Raw genomic sequence first — 18,412 nt, 5'->3', positions numbered from 1 at the left:
GAAGGTGAGTGGACTCCTCCGCCCCTTTAATGACTGCGATGTGCTCCGTTCGAGCGCTAGTACGCACCGCTGTCGTTTCAAGGCACTGTAGTGACGACCCATCAATCTTCAGACTAAGCGCCCTAATTGCATCAATACCCAAAAGCGAGGTGCCTTGTTAAACGACATAAAAAAGAAGCTTTGTTGTGCAGATATTGTACGTGATATCAGCAAAGAAGCAACCGCACATTGGAATGGGTTTCTTCGAATAGTTCAGTAGTCTAATTCGAGCAGCTGAAAGCTGCTGACCTTCAAAATGCTGCCTAAATAGGGCATGCATCAAAATCGATACTGATGACCCTGAATCCACGAGGAAAGTTAACTTCGTTTCCCCAACTGCTACCAATACGTAGATTGCGAGACGATGTGGATGTGATCACGGCAAGAATGCTCAATACTTCAGTTATCGAACTTTCGTCGTCTAGTTCACGAACAGGAGCAGCGTTTCTGTTGCAGACTGAACAAAAATGGCCCATAATAACGCAACAATGACACCGCTTGTTTTTGGCGGGGCAGCGGAATGAAGATGCGTTGTGCCGAGGTGAACCACAGCGGTAACACTGGCCCTGTTGGCTGCGCGACCGCTTCGAGGGGTCGCTGGCAGAAGATGCGGGCGGAGGGGTGTATTCGCGAGCCTTTATGCTCTGAACATCTGCAGTAGCAAATTCTTTGCAATCATTGGTTGCCTGCTCAAACTGCGTCGCTATTACTACAGCTTGAGCGAACGAAAGAGAAGACCCTTCAATCAGTAACTGTTCGCGCACGTTCCGAGATAATACGCCTGCAACGAACTGGTCACGCAAGGAATCTTCCCGAGAAGGAAAAGAGCACGTAGCAGAAAGCTCACGTAACGTGGCAATGTACTCATTGATTGTTTCACCGACTTGCTGCACGCACTTACCAAACCGGTGTCGTTCGACCACAACATTTGTTGTTGTCGTGAAGTGCGCATGCAGCGCTGCGACAGCGGTATCGTACGACGACGCTTCATGCTGTGTCTGAGAAGTGTACTTGACATCTTCCGAATACGTATCAGTAGTTGGTTCACCGGACTTTGCGTTGGCCGAATACTGAAGCGGTAGTGTTTGAAATATGCGCTGGCCTTCTACGCCGAGGCTGTGGATTAGGAGAGCCTTGCGATGGTCCGGTGCAAAGTCCGACACACCAGATGCGAGCAGAAAATTCTCGAAGATGCGGATCCATTGTGGCCAGGCGTGGGCAGGAACGGGGGTAGTGGTGCCAGTCCTGAAACACTCATGGTGCGGGAAACAGTCGGCGAAAATGGCGAAAATGACGAATATCAGACCCCCTCCTAAACGAGCATCCTCGTCGCCATGGCGGCGTGTGCCGCCGGTGAACGAACGACTAGACAACTTGAGTGCCCATCGGAACAAAAAACCCCTTTATTCCAACTTGCGCGTGTTTATATACATAAACAACACTGGCGCCACCTGCGCAGTGATAGTGGAACCGAAACCAAATAGACCAATATACAACAGTCCTCACCAGCAGTTTTCCCTCCCTGCATTCTCTGCAAGCTTAAATTGAGGACGACGCAGTGAGCGATGGAAAGGAAATTTATAGGCGTAACCTTATGAGACAAGAAGAAAGCACAGTGGATCAGGGAACAAACCAGCGTTAAGGATATCATCGTTGAAATCAAAAAGAAGAAATCGACATGGGCCGGGCATGTAGCACGTAGGCAAGATAACAGCTGGTTATTAAGGGTAACTGACGGGATTGCCAGAGAAGGCAAGCGGGTTAGGGGGAGGTAGACAGTTAGGTGGGCAGATCAGATTAAGAAACTTCCGGGTGTAAAGTGGCAGCAGTAAGCGCAGGACCGAGTTGACTGGCGGAACGTGGGAGATGCCTTTGTACTGCAGTAGACTTAGTCAGGCTGATAATACATACATACATACATACATACATACATACATACATACATACATACATACATACATACATACATACATACATACATACATACATACATACATACGTACGTACATACATACATACGTACATACATACATACATACATACATACATACATACATATATATATATATATATATATATTGATAGTACACCTTTAGTGGTGAGCAGAAGAGACGTTTACTTTGTGGAAAACGTAGCGGTAGAACCGACCAGCTGTCAAGCGGAGCGAGCGCGAGCAGCAACAACACTCTTCCTTCTCTTCTTCAGCTGGCGTTCCGGCCTGTGCCAAATATCAATGCTACAAATCACTCCCCCCTCAGAAAAGGAGCCATCCTGGCGACCTATGGAACGGGTACGACGGGTGGGTCGTAGTGCGGCTTCAATCGATCTACGTGAACAGTCTCGCGGCCTCGATGCCGTCGGTCTGTTGATGGTTGAACCGGCTCAACAATATAGTTAACCGGTGAGGCCTGACGTAGGACTCGGTAGGGGCCTTCGTACTTCGGCAGTAGCTTGGTGGAAAGACCAGGAACAGATGAGGGAACCCGAAGCCATACCAAGGCGCCAGGCGAGTATGACTGCGAAGACAGGTTTTCGTCGTGACGGTTCTTCTGGTACGCTTGATCTTGGGCGGTTAAGGAACGCGCGAGTTGCCTGCATTCTTCTGCATAGGTGGCGACTTCAGATAGAGTTGTGGATTCCGAAGCGTCTGGATGATACAAGAGAATGGTGTCCATGAATGAGGAAGGTTCGCGCCCGTAAAGGAGGAAGAACGGAGAGAATCCTGTCGTAGACTGAGTGGCGCTGTTGTAAGCGTAAGTTACAAAGGGTAGTATGCGGTCCCAGTTGGTGTGATCAGCGGACACGTACATGGATAGCATGTCGCCCAGTGAGCGGTTAAACCGTTCGGTCATTCCATTCGTTTGCGGATGGTATGCGCTGGTTGTCCGATGCACAACGTTGCATTCGCGAAGAAGGGCTTGTACCGCTTCGGAGAGGAACGTACGGCCGCGGTCACTGAGTAGCTCACGAGGCGCGCCATGGCGTAGAATGAGATTGTGAAGGATAAATAAGCCAACTTCACGTGATGTGGCCTCTGGCAGCGCAGCAGTTTCAGCATAGCGTGTCAAGTGATCAATGGCGACAATCACCCAGCGGTTCCCGTTAGGCGTATAGGGAAGGGGACCGTACAAGTCAATTCCGATGCGGTCGAAAGGGCGGGAGGGGCAAGGCAACGGCTGCAGTTGTCCATTGGCTATGTGTGGTGGGCTTTTTCGGCGTTGACATTTGGAGCACGAACGCACGTACTGTCGGACAAAGCGGTACATTCCGCGCCAATAGTACCGCAGCCGGAGACGTGCATACGTTTTTATCACACCGGCGTGGCCGCATTGAGGATCCGCGTGAAAAGAGTCGCAAATGTCGGCACGTAGGTGGCGAGGAATCACAAGCAACCACTTGCGGCCGTCAGAAAGGTAGTTGCGACGGTACAGGAGTCCATCGCGGATGGTAAAGTGTCGAGCTGTGCGCTGCAGTGAACGATTGGGCGTAACTTGGGACGGCCGAGACAGTAACTCTATCATAGAGGCTATCCAAGCGTCTTGGCGCTGTTCATAGGGCATGTCCGCGTACGAAAGTGCCACAGCATCGAGGCTGGATACAGAAGTACTTCCGTGTTCATGGGGAAGTGGAGAGCGGGAGAGAGCGTCGGCATCTGAATGTTTGCGGCCTGACCTGTAGACGACACGGATATCATAGTCTTGGAGGCGTAACGCCCAACGAGCGAGACGGCCAGATGGGTCTTTTAGTGACGATAACCAGCAGAGGGCGTGGTGATCAGTCACGACGTCAAATGGACGGCCATAGACGTAGGGTCGAAATTTTGTGATTGCCCAGACGATGGCTAGACATTCTTTTTCTGTGACTGAATAATTCTGTTCAGCCCTAGTAAGAGTGCGACTGGCATAAGAAACGACGTACTCGTCGTATCCAGACTTGCGTTGAGCAAGAATAGCGCCAAGTCCGACTCCACTTGCGTCGGTGTGTATTTCTGTAGGGGCATCAGGATCAAAGTGACGGAGAATCGGTGGAGATGTCAGCAATTGACGTAGTTTCGCGAATGCCTTATCGCAATTGGAAGACCACGCCGAAATGCCCTCGGTGTCAGAAAGTAGCCGTGTTAAAGGGGCCATGACAGATGCAAAATTACGGACAAATCGGCGAAAGTATGAACATAAGCCGATAAAGCTCCGGAGTTCCTTAAGTGTCGATGGCTTCGGAAACTGGGCGACAGCACGGAGTTTTCCAGGATCAGGTAGAACGCCGTCCTTGCTGACAACATGCCCTAAGATGGTGAGCTTCCGGGCGGCAAAATGGCACTTTTTCAAATTTAGTTGGAGCCCAGCATGTGTAAGGCAATGCAGGACACTTGCGAGGCGCAGAAGATGGGTATCGAAGTCTTTTGAAAAAACGACGACGTCGTCCAAATAGCAAAGACACGTCTGCCATTTAAGGCCTCGAAGTATGTTGTCCATCAGACGCTCGAAGGTGGCTGGGGCGTTACAAAGGCCGAACGGCATCACGTTAAACTCGTACAAGCCGTCCGGAGTTACAAACGCAGTCTTGGCGCGGTCAGCTTCATCCATGGGTACCTGCCAGTATCCCGATCGAAGATCCAGCGAAGAAAAGAATTCTGCACCTTGCAAACAGTCGAGAGCGTCGTCAATTCTGGGGAGCGGATAAACATCTTTGCGCGTGATCTTGTTAAGGCGCCTGTAATCCACACAGAATCGGATGCCCCCGTCCTTCTTTTTGACCAGTACCACCGGGGAGGCCCACGGACTGTTAGACGGCTGTATAACGCCACGATTGAGCATATCAGACACTTGATCGTCTATAACTTGGCGTTCGGCGTGGGAAACCCGGTATGGACGCTGACGCAATGGTGCGTGGGTGCCAGTGTCAATACGATGGACAATTGCAGATGTTCGGCCCAGACTGGTTTGTTTGAAGTCGAACGATGAGCGGAAGTGGTCGAGAAGTGTCAAGAGTTGAGTTCGTTGGTCAACAGGAAGGTCAGGATCAATCGATGGAAGGAAGACGTCGAGGGAAGAGGTGGCGGATGTGAGAGCGGAAGTAACACTGGCGATCTCAAGGCTTTTTGCTTGATAGGGCAGTTGACTGGTGCAAACACAATCGATGTCCTCAAGGCGGCCGATGCATTCGCCACGGAATAGGGTGACTGGTACAGAAAGGAGATTCGTGGCATAAATGTTTGCGCAAGTGGCTTCGACCGTCAGAAGAGCAAAAGGCAGAAGAACGTTTTTTCGAGAAGTGAAGTCTTCTGACGGCGTGAACATGACGTCCGAAAAAGCGGCATGGTCGCACGAGATCGGCACAATAACAGAAGACATAGGTGGAATATCAGTCTCCGCGGCGACGACAACACGAGAAATAGAAGGCTTATTATAATCGTCGTCGGAGAGCGATGACAATTCTAGTTCGGCCCGGGCACAATCAACAACGGCATGATGTGTGGAAAGGAAGTCCCAGCCTAATATGACGTCGTGTGAGCAGTGCGGAAACACGATAAATTCAACCACGTACAGAACGCCCTGGATGATTAACCGAGCCGTGCACGTCATAGAAGGGTTCACGTGATGCGCTGTTGCCGTACGAAGGGAGAGACCAGAAAGCGGAATCGTAACTTTTCTTAACTTGCGACACAATGCTTCACTCAATACAGACACGGCAGCTCCGGTATCTATTAATGCTTGAACGGGGATACCTTCAATCAAGACAGTTATTTCATTATTCGGTAGAGAACGAGGCCTTGTGGAGTTCGACGGTGGCGCAGTTCTTGCCTCCGGAACTGCGATGGTCAGTTTTCCGTTTGGGCAGGTGGTGCACGCCGAAGCATTGGTGAAGGCGAACGTCGGCGCGGGGAAGGCGATCGGCGTGGGTTGAAGGCGCGGCGGCTCGGCGGAGAAGTGTCCGAAGCTGCATGGAACGGCAGCGTCTGTGGTGGTTCTGTGGGGGCGTAGCCGTAGGTGCCATGAATAATGCCTGAGTGAGGGACGCGCCGGCGACAGAACCGCTCAACATGGCCAGGCTGACGACAGTAATAACAGATAGGTCTGTTATCCGATGTACGCCAAGGGTTGTTGGGAAGCGTTGAAGGACGGCGGTAAATGGGAACATGCGAGCCTGCCGGTACGTGTGTTGCGTAGAAGGCGTTCGCTTGGTGGGCAGGGTCGACGACGTTTGACGGCGCATGTACCTGCCTTCGCGCGACGTCAGCGTAAGTCAGGGGAGCGGACACAGGTGGTGGCTGGTACGTGGGGGGAAGTGCCTCGCAGACTTGCTCTTCGATGGTTTGGCGCAGTGACGAGGTCAGCCCATGCGTATTGCTGGGAAGCAAGGGGGCAAGGGACAACTGGCGTGCCACTTCCTCTCGGATAAATTGCTGGATTTGCGGGGTCAATACAGTCTGTTCTGGAGATATTGCACCAACGGTCAATGCTGGCGTGCTGGTCATGTCGAAAGTAGGCCGTCGCGTTGAAATGCGCTGTTTTCGCAACTCATCGAAACTTTGGCAGTGTTGGATGACTTCCGAAACTGTTTGCGGGTCTTTAGCCACCAGCATGTGGAAGGCATCGTCCTCGATGCCCTTCATAATGTGTTTTACCTTGGCGGTTTCCGACATGTCAGGATCAAAGCGACGGCAGAGGCCTACGACGTCCTCAATGTAGGACGTGAAACCCTCTCCCGACAGTTGGGCGCGATCCCGCAAGCGCTGTTCTGCACGGAGCTTGCGCACTGTCGGTCGGCCAAACACGTCCGCGAAGGTGGTCTTGAAAGTGGCCCAGTCGGTAAGCTCGGCTTCGTGGTTGTTGAGCCAGAGCTCTGCTACTCCTCTGAGGTAAAAGTGGACGCGGCCCAGTTTGTCGTTTTCGTCCCACCTGTTGTTGACGCTTACTCGTTCGAACGAAGAGAGCCAGTCCTCGACGTCCTGCTCATCGGTGCCGTTGAAGATGTCTGGATCTCGCTCTCTCGGGACGCCGGGACAGTGGACAGGTGGAGATGTAGGAGCCGTCTGCTGTGCAGCGTCGATGGACATTGTTGATGGCGAAGGTAGAGTTCGGTTGCGGAGTTCCAGGATGGAAAAAGGTACCCCGCACCCTCCACCACTTGATAGTACACCTTTAGTGGTGAGCAGAAGAGACGTTTACTTTGTGGAAAACGTAGCGGTAGAACCGACCAGCTGTCAAGCGGAGCGAGCGCGAGCAGCAACAACACTCTTCCTTCTCTTCTTCAGCTGGCGTTCCGGCCTGTGCCAAATATCAATGCTACAATATATATATATATATATATATATATATATATATATATATATATATATATAAAGAAGCGTAATTCACACAACGAACGTTTTAGCACACTACTTTTGACCTTTACACCTTTTTGGTCTAAAGTGTGCTGAAACGGTCTTTGTGTGAATTACGCTTCTTTTTACACTATCAGAGCCAGCGTGATGCTTCTTATAGCCCATATATATATATATATATATATATATATATATATATATATATATATATATATATATATATATATATATATATATATATATATATATATATATATATATATATATATATATATATATATATATATATATATTGTCGTATATCTTTCAGCTTTATGTTCCTTACTCTTGAGCTGTTTGTCCCACTGCTGAACAATAACACGCCTGCTGACTACAGCTGCCCCCACTGCATCACGCTCACGCAGTATTTCTCATTACGCTGCTTTAGGAGTATCACCACCATGTTGTTATTTATCATCTTAGTAAGTTACTTGATGAGTATTTTAGTAGACCTTTCTAAGGTTGTGATTGGCCTGCACGTTTGCCTGTGTTGCACCTTCATCACTAAACAATACTTCAGAGTGCCTTTAGCCGTTAGGGCATAGTAAAAATATGTATCAATACATTGTACTCTCGCATGCAAGCGACGTTCGGTGAATGAGCCGAATATTCTGCCACGCGCGCGCTTGTGTGCGTGTGTGTGCGTGTGTGTGCGTGTGTTTAGATGTTAGCAGAACGTGCGAAGGTTAAAAAATGTTAGCCTCTGACTTGAGTATATCTTAGCACACATACGGAGAGTCACACTGTATTATGCTTGAACGTGGCCTATCAGACCTTGAAACTGTGTCTCGTTTTAAACATTAAAACGAACTTCTGTCTAGTGAAAATTACCGTAGTGATCGACTCCGGCGAGATCTCTTTCGGCGGGCACATGTATGACCACCGCTGCAGCATTAGTCCCGTCACCAAGCCAACTTAAAACCCTTATGGCCAAGATTTCTGCGCAAAATGTCACAGAGTTTCGTTACCTTGACAAACACTGTGACACGTTTTTCCATATGCAGACATTATTCACTGTAAAAGCGCCCAAGAATGATATTGTGACAGTAGCACCGCTTAGTTACTGAATGATGTCAGTGCGAAGTGACGAAAACAAAATAAAAGGTGGGTAAGTGGCGAGTTGCACGAAAAATCGGCAAAAAATTTTGACCCATAACCCCCCCCCCCCCCCCCCCTTGGCTACGCCACTGCCCCACGATCCCCTTCGGGGAGATGGTGTAATTCTAGTTAACGCGCACGTTGCGATTTTTTTTTTTGAAAAACACACTGGAGAAATCTTCCGCCGGCACTAAACTTGAGGTACAGACACAGTGCCTATGTTGAAAGGGTGGCCAGTGAACAGTCGTGCAGCGCGAGCAGTCGGTTTTAAATGTGAATGCATTTCTTAGTCGGGCTATGTCAGGCGTCCGTCGGTATCCATTCACCGCCTTCTCCCATAGGAACACCTGCGTGCGCGCGCGTCCCTTGCAAACGGAGCCCCCACCATGTCACGCTTCGGCGTCGGCAGCTGTCAGCAACAGATGCCGGCACGCGCGCTTATCCTCGCCCCTAGGAACCGGAGCCCCCACCTGCTTGACTTGAACGTGACTTACTACCGACACAATGCCGCGTGTTTGAAAGGAGCTCGTAGCGTTTGTGCTGCCAGCGTTTGTGCGTCGTTTCTGATGATAAGACGCTCACATCATGGCCGTCAAGTACAATGACAGGTGCGGTGTTTCACCGCTCTTTCTCTCGCCGTTCACTCTCTCCTCCCTGCGCCCCATGTTCTCGTCCGCTCACGCCTCACCCTCAACCGTTCGCGGCCCGGGCACCTCTCAAGAGCTGTGAAACGACAATGCCGAGCCGAGAACGCTGTTTGTTTTCTTCACTTCATAGTATTTTTTGAACGGTGCATGCTAGCTACTAGAGCTGGAAGCGCATACCGCGTTTCTTGCGGCAGAAAAATGCCATATGCAGCGAACGGCGCTATTTACTGCACGCTGTAAGAAAAAAAAAACATTATTCTTCTAACGCTGGGTTGATTGATTGAATGATTGATTGATTGATTGATATGTGGAGTATAACGTCCCAAAACCACCATATGATTATTAGAGACGCCGTAGTGGAGGGCTCCGGAAATTTTGACCATCTGGGGTTCTTTAACGTGTACCCAAATATGAGCACACGGGCCTACAACATTTCCGCCTCCATTCTAGTGCTGCACTCTAAGCCAAAAACGGCCGAAATGGGAGCAACGGCTGTTTTTGGTCCTTCAGACCAACTGTTACACCCCGAAAGGACCAAGTGGAACACGATGGCTGACATGTTCGAAAACGGGGGAACAACTGTATTAGTCTTAAGTTTGTGAGAGAGCAACGGAAGGAGGAACCGCTGTAGATGCTCTCGTCACCCAACAGTTACTCCCCTGAACGACACCGCACAAAAATATGCATGTCGCCTGCATTGATAATCATGGGCCAGATTATTATTTGTTCTGTGTGCCTAACTTCACCAAACCAAAACGTGATTTATTTTAGCATCCGCAGATAATAAAATCACAGCGCTGGCTGAACACAGAAGGCCTGAGAACACACGCAGCATCAGCATAGAGAGTTGGCACGTCAAAGCGGACCAAACGCCGAACCACGTGAAAAACAAGTATATTAAAAAAAGCCTAGACACGCCATTCGTCTGCTAGAGAAGGGCGTCAAAGCCAATCAAGCACCGAAACACGTGCAATAGGAGCCCCCCCCCCCCCCCCCCAATGTATCAGAGAAAAAAAAAAGCTGAACCAGACGCGCTTTTCATCAGCCGTGAAACTTAGTAGCACGCTTCTACGTGTAGTTTGAGGGCAGAATGACAAATCTGCGCCATCTGCGCCCGCATGACAAGTGTGGCGCTAGCATAGCGAGCAATAAAATTTACAAAGTGATCATTATTCAATGTTTATGCGTACTAGCACTGAATAAAAAGTTAACTCAAATTTATAAATATTTGTAAATTTTAGTATATGTAAGATTATTTTATAAGTGTATTAGGAGAACACACTAAGAGCATTGCGCTGACGCCCGTGCTGCCGCTGCTCGACGTTTTTTTCGGAGCAAATAGGTTCGCGTTCGCACTACTCATATTCATATAGTTTATGGTCGGCGAGCTCATGGACAGGCGAGCTGGTGTGCGATGTTTTGATCGTGCATGTGTGTCGCAGATTTGCGTTCCTACTTATTCGTGATGAAGGTTAGTGTATATTTATCTTTAGAGAGCGCAATGTTGTTGTGGATTTTGCTGCTGGATGGAACAAACACAACGTAAAGACGTCTTCAGCTATCTGCAAACTTGCTCTCTCGTCGGACAAAAGACTGCGCATGCATCAGCTTGCAGGTGAGTGGCATTTCTAGCAACATTTGATGCTCTTATGGTGTGGGTAATTACTGTATAACATTGGTTGCGGCGTTTTAAACCCCAAATTTGTGCTTGTTCACAGCTTGTGAAAAATGGTGAGCTCTCGAACAGCTCGCGCATGGTTTTTTCTCCAAAGACAATGTTGAGTGGTTGCGCTATCAAAAGAGAAATGATTTGCTCTTGCTTATTCACCGTATCCACTGCTAGCCGTATCGGACTAAGTTATCTCTATTATTACCGCCTGCATACCCTCTTGCTGCCTCTGTCACTACTGCAGTGCCAGTGTACTTTTGCTGTTAAAAGTTCCTTTCCGCAACAATACCTAGTTCGAAAAACATAGGGGTGTGGTTGTAGCTGCTTCATACTGGTACTTGTCTATCATTGGCTTTATGTAACGTTAACGGCTGGGTGTTGGGGCCTTCGGCCGCATTTTTTAGAGCTGTAGAGAGTAGGTAGACCAGTAAGTGAACAAATCATTTTCACATCACTTGACAGGCATAGCCAGGTGGTGGCGCAGAGAGAGAGAGCGGAAACTTTATTAGAACTTGTCCGGCAGCTTGGTCTTGGTGGCCTCAGATGGCGGCGCTGAGTCCCTGAACTCGGGCGGCATTTTCGGCCTGCCGGACAGCCCAGAGCTGGTCGTTGAGCTCCGAGCTGTGGTGGCGCACAGAATTTTTTTCGGGCCGGGCATAGGGAGCCCGATATGACGACTATATTTGCTTGCCCGGCCTTCAGATAAGTGGATCACCCCCCTCCCCGCACGCCTAAAAAAGACATCTGCATACATCACTGCGTCATTTGCTTCACCTCTACGCTGAACGTATTATTTCATAACCACACCATCAAGCGAGCACCTTGCATATGAACAGAGCAATAGGAGGAGAAATGACCCAAATCTTTCAGATTTCTTTAGTGATCCGAAACCTTCGCAAAACTGAATATTGTGAAAGGCAATCATAAATGTTGTAGGTTCACGTTAGCCTTGTCATTGTTCTGCATCATGAAATCTTTATGTGCTGTGAAAACTTGGCAAGCCGTTGAAGTGCGTGCTTACACTGTTACCTGGCAAGCCGTGAATGTGTGTGCTTACACTGTTACCGTTAAGATAAAATGTTTGTTTTCATTGCAGGGATTGCTGTTTGTACTAGAAAGCCAACTGCTAAGATTTGTTTACGCTGGTGCCACTAAAAGTACGTTGTCCCTATTTACACGGGTTTTGGCTTGCACAAAGCATAACACTTGGACCTAGATTAACAAAGCTGTCTGTGCGCAGGCCTTCATACCAGCGTTTCTTGACTCGCCTTTACCCTGTTTTCTGCGCATGTTTCGTGGGTTTAAAAGTGCCACAGCATGTTGACCTCTCCCACTCTGAAAATTTCTCGTTTAAAGTTCTGCAAGAGTGTGCTTAATTTTCTTGTGCACCTCTTTGCTGTTCCAAGATCCTGAAGTGTTATACTCTTACTAGAGGTGGCAGTGTTCCTAATGTTTGTATTTTCATCACGTTGACCAAGTATGCGATGTGGGCTTGAATGGTAGCACATACTCAACAAATGTCTTTGTGGCACATGTAGAAGGCAGTACAAAATAAATAGGCAGAAATTCACACCAGGCGCTAACTTCTAATAATGCTTTTTTTTTGGAAACTATGGTGCACTTATTCCAATTTGTCCAACAGATCAGTAACCTGTTCGGCTGTGAACCAACAAGACGTTGAACTAATAAAAGCTTCACATATTGTGTCGCTCAGATGTATGTGTATCAGCAAGTTGTCTGTGACACTGTCAAGCAAAGGATTAGAATATCTGTGCTTGCCTTAAGATATATTGCCTCGTTCACAAATCTCGTGGCTGTGACTCGTCAACTGAGTGAACAAGTGCATCCTAGTTACCTAAATTTAAATCATTGTTTGAAAGTAGCATGGTCTATATTTATTTGTGTCTACAGCTTTGTCCAGCCGTTTACATCAGGTGCAAGGAAACATACTGAAGATTATCATGTAGCCTCTGCAAATGGTCTTTCAAGCAGGCTTTGCATGCTTGGCTTGTGCCTACAGGTATTGCACAATCCATGACGCAGCAGCGTATGATAGAACAGTAGAATCGAGAGCAACTATGTGCACGAGCTAAATATGTATTTTAACATGAGCGGGTGGTACGTGTTATTTGCCACGCACACGATCTCGCTTAGAATGCCCATTGGTTAACGGGCTCATAGAAATGTCACTCAGCTGTGTATAGGAAACAAGTTGCCTCAAGAAGGGTAGCTTTAACTGCTACAAATATGATGCCTTCTTGAGGCGCTGCACATCTTCTTCCAGAATATTGCTTTTTTAGACATCATGTGAACAGCGTCTTCCACATCAGCATTTATATGGCTGGCCAAGTAACGTTTGGCCGAACCTACCATTTTTTTTTTCACATTTCCTTTTGCAGTAGACTTCCTAGAATGTAAATGCTGCTGCAGTGTGTGTGACTCAATGTTATTTGTTGATTCTGGCATGTTAAGCCTCACACTTCTATGTTTTCTTGCAGCAATGAGATGCTTCACATATGCCTGCGGTGACATTCCACTGCGCTAGCCTGGTGGAAACACCAGTCCTGCGAAACTCGAGTCCTTCGCAATTGGAGAAGTTGCCCTTATATCTCCAATGATGACACAGAGTGCCCTATACTATAAACTCAAGAGTGTTTTTCCACGGACGACGCAGAAAACCTTTGATGTATTATGGCACTTGGTTAGTGCTGGCTGTGGTGTGGTGAAGTCTACTTCTACGTGGGCTCACACGTCGCCTAAAGAAAGAAAAACAATAAAGCATTTCTTTTCCTTTCAATATTGTCCAATTTTTGTGTTAAAAGCACCCAAGCAGTGCTCTTCCAAGGAGCTATCGCCATGTGTTAAGCGTGTGACAAGCATACTCGAGATAAATATTCATTTCCACAAGGAGTAACTGGAAGCATGTGCAGTTGGTCATCAGAAAGTAATTGCGAACACGCGCGAGGAACGGTAAAGACTAACCGTTGGTGTTAGGGAAGCAACTGGTGGGAGTAATAGTTGGTCCGCAGGGAGCAACTGGTGGGAGTAACTGTTGGTCCCCAGAGAGCAACTGGAGGGAGTAGCTGTTCATCCTCCGAAGGAGAAACTGAAAGGAGAGCAACGGTTCGTCCCTCTGCAGTTATTCCTTTTAGGGGAGTAATGAGTGTGGCAATGCAATTGCTCCCTGAAAGGAGCAACTCCTATACCCCCGTTGCTCCCTTTTGGCTTGGAGTGTGGGTTCTAACGTGCGATACGCTGTTATGGACGCTACGCAATGCATGCGTATTTCCTCACGATTCTCTTAGGGGAGGCGGTGGTACTTTTTTTTTCAGTGAAGAAACTCGCTTGGAGAGCGTACGCATTTCGAGACGCCGCGGGGAGAATTGCCTAAAGGAGAGGGGGAGCGAGGGTAGGTTAGCAGACGCTTCCTGCTTCGGCCTTGTGAGGCAGGAGAGGAGAGCATAGGAAAGGAGAAGGAAGAGGACGCGTATGCGCATTGGGGGAGTGAGTTAAAGCAGGTGGCAGGAAACAAGGGGGAGTGTAACATGCAGTTGTTTGAGAGAGAAAGGAGGAGAGTGAGGAAACGGGACAAACCCACGGGCAAGAGATGCTCCGCATCCAAACAACAAGAAAGAAACGTCGCTGTGGCTTGCGCTAGAAGTCGCTTCCGCACCTATACATTCATATTTCCTACCTTTTCAGTTGTATTCTGCAATAAGTGTATTAGTTTCCTAGTGACACGGCGCCCTGCTTTTTTATGAGCTGAAGAATATAGTGTGCTTCATCCCTTACCTTTTTTTTTGTAAGTGTTGGCAGCTTCACTAGAGCGGCAAGGCCGGACTAACAGCCGAGGTTGTGGCCAACCTAGACGATTAGTGAGGTTTAATTGGCAAGACCCTGACTGCAAATGTTTTAACCAATATAGTTCTGATTGGCGTGATCTAATGAGCGTCACCTTAATCAGCAAGGTACCCTCTCTGTTTTTCTTTCTCTTTTTCTCTCGATTTTTCTTTCGTCCTCTTTCCTTCTGTTTCCTTTTCTCTCTTCTCTTCGTCTAACCATTCTATGTTTCTCTTTTGTTGTCTGCAGAAGGCACACGCACTGAGGAAACGCCTACACTGTACACAAAACTACACCCATATAGGTGTAACATAGTGTCTATAATCACAGCCCTACACTCCACGAAATTGGTGTAACAAGCAGGACTACACCTATGCAATGGGCGTATTTTGAAATTTCCACCGTAGGCTGTGAACACTTTTTGGGGGATTTAAAAGCAAATGTATACCCAAGTGGCCATAAAGGTGTGAGGATGTAAAAGCAAATGTACTCCTAAGTGGCCGTAAGGGTGTGAGGGTGTATAGCAAGATTACACCCAAACAATAAAATTAGTGTAGGGATGTAATACACCCAAACAGCGAAAGGGTGTGGTGGTATTTCTGTAGAACTACGCCCCAACACTCATGTAAAAAATACCATAATTCGAGTGATACCCCCTTTTAGTAGGCCCCATAGAAGCCCCAGAAAGCTAGACCTTTAGGTAGACCTTTCAGACGCATACGTCTTACTGTAGTGGCTCCTGCCACATTGGAAAAATCCTGGCCCTAGCACCGATTTTATGGTGCATATATGAAGCACGGCTTATATGCCTCTCACATATAGCGTGTAATCTTAGCTGAATACAAATAAAAGTTTATCCAATCCAATTAGCTGAATACGAAGGCATCATTCAAAATTAGCTGTCACATATAATACGGCTTTTGTACTGTTATCCCATAGTGCAAAATGAAATCAATCTTTAGTTTATTAAACACAGAGTGCATACAAGCTTCAGAGACAAGTTGTAGCTTAATCAAAGACCTTTTTTTCAAGTGTGCAGAGCTCAAATCCTATTTGCTGCGAAAAAAGACAGGAAATCAGACGTGAATGGCATGGCTTGGAGCTCTAACGACCAAGCCATGTGGATCAAAGTACAACAAATAACCTTTATTTGCTCTAAAAATGGACTGATTTTAACATTCTTCAATGCAACACAAAAATGAAGTGCAGTGAAGCATACATACAGCAAAAACAGTAGTGCAATGCAGCATGTATAATTTCTCCAATATACTGAATAATAGATCAAAACACACTGCAGTTGCCACATTGATACGCCACAGTTTGCATGTGTTGTGAAATACTTGATGCATAACATGCAAAGCTAGTTGTATTCCAATGAATAAAATGACTACACACTCTTAAAATGGCATTTTCATTTCACAATAACCATTGTGTTTTCAGACATTTAGAGTACTGGAGAAACAATAACACAGTAGTGAAAAGAATAAGCAAATTCGCAAAAGCTTAACAGTGTCACTACATCCTAACCTGGCAGAACAGTTGATTTAAAGACATAAAATATTGAGCACATCACATAATAACATGTCGCCCTGAAACAATGCAACATCAAACAACATAAAATGGATACACGAAAGCAGGGTGAAAGAGTAACCAGTTACTGCTAGCAGAGGTAGGACAGCCAACTTAAGATCTGGAATAATATTTTGGAGCATCATATCTCGCATTTCCAGCAAGAAAATCTAAATTTGGAGCAGGTTTCAGTAAAAATAAACACAGCATTTCTGAGCCTGTAATTTCAAGTTTACAGTAGTACAACAAATGAGACTGAATTACACAAAAGAAAAAATGTATGTAGAAATGATTTAACATCTGCAATTCCATTCAAAATACACAAGAGCACAGCTATATAAATAGAAACAGTCTCTTGAACTGTCCCACAACGCAAACAATGCTGAAACTCTTATTAGCATTCACCAAGCTTGTGAACTGTTTTACAGGCAACCCAGAAATTTGAGAGAGTCGTAAGGGGAGGGGGGAGGGTAAATGGGGTGACGAAACAAAAAAAAAAGTCGCATACAATGATTTGTATAGTTTCTTAAGGCCGCAGAAACCTCATACACCACTTTGAAAGTCTGCCAGCTTCCACACTAGTAATCTTAATCGTATGGCATCTGCATGCTTCAGTAATGAAGATAAAAATATTTTGTGTCCTGAGGCAGCGAGTACTAGTAGCCACTTCCAAATTATAGAGCACTTTTTTGCAGAGCAGAGGGGCACTGTGAAAAAGTGACTTGAAAGGCGTTATGCACATTTTAGAACAAGGCCCGGAACTTTTTTTAAAAAAGCGCTCTACTTTCTTCTTTCCTTTTGTCATGAGGTTAGGGTGTAGCGAACTAGAAGTCAGGGTTACGGTTGGCGCATCTGCATTGGATTGGATGATGATGGCCCCACCGCCGTGGTATAGTGGCTAAGGCTAAGGCTAAGGCTGCTGACCCGCAGGTCGCGGGATTGAATCCCGGCTGCATTTATGATGAAGGCGAAAATGCTGTAAGGGCCGCTTGCTAAGACTTTGCTGCATGTTAAAGAACCCCAGGTGGTCCGAATTTCCGGAGCCCTCCACTAAGGTGTCTCTCATAATCATATGGTGGTTTTAGGGTGTTGAACTGTACACATCAATCCATTGGATGATGATGCACAAACTTACCATGATTACTGGATTTTATATTTCTTGTTGAAATAAACAATACTGAGAAAATATTGAGACTGGTTGGGAATTTTAGACCAGTTTTGTGCAAAATAAGAAATTGTATCTAATTAACACAATTGGCGCAGCTGTTGTACGCTTGAACACGCAAATATAAATACGATAACGACATGTAATATTGTGCTATGGACATTAAAGATGTACTGTAAATAGATATGAATTCCTGAACTGAATAGTTGAATTCGCGCCAAAATCACGACCACACGAAGAAAAGACATAGACAAGACAGGTGCTCGCTTGCATCTGTTAGTCTCATATATTCATAAGGTTACACAAAAACTTAAAAGTGGGGCAAGTCGGCATGAAGTACTCCTGGAGTTCACCACCCCTAACAAACTAGTGAAGTTGTGCCGTTGCATCACTGGAAATCATGCTCAACAGCTGAAAGGCTGCAAAAACAAGCATGCGCGGACGTTCAGGAAGTGTGCCACTGAAGTGTTTTACGAAATACCGCTTTCGTGCGGAAAGAGACATATTAGCCAGACGGAGCGCTGCGTAAACAATTGAGAGAGGGAACATGCTCGAGAGAGGTGCCCATTCAAGCGCGCTTGTCATTCATGTGTATTCACATCGCGAGAATTTTTGGAGGCCTTTCACGAAAGAAACGGGGTATCAATCGCGTTAGCGAAACTTCACTTATCCTGTATGATTCGATAGCACGATATCCACATTCTTAATTGCGTATCCTTTATATATACATTCACCAAAATGTATCCTTTATCCTATCGGTTACATGGGTCGACGTTTTTGTGTTTTTGTCTTTCTAAGTTTTAAAGGTTTACATGCTAATTCACAGAGGTTACAATCTAAATTTAAAGGTATATGCCTCGTGTATACCTTTAACAGTGACCTTTAGAGCTGTCAGTCTTCGCGTATACGTTTAGGCGTTTACATTCAGGAAGCAAGGATTAGAAATTCGGTGAGGGCGAGCGTAAATGCAAATCATAATTCTCCGATCACGCGCAAGCAGTCCTAAAATGGTTTGATGTTTT

Source organism: Rhipicephalus microplus, chromosome X (assembly GCF_043290135.1).
Source record: "Rhipicephalus microplus isolate Deutch F79 chromosome X, USDA_Rmic, whole genome shotgun sequence".
Classification (NCBI taxonomy): Eukaryota; Metazoa; Arthropoda; class Arachnida; order Ixodida; family Ixodidae; genus Rhipicephalus; species Rhipicephalus microplus.
Note: the sequence above shows the minus strand (reverse complement) of the source record.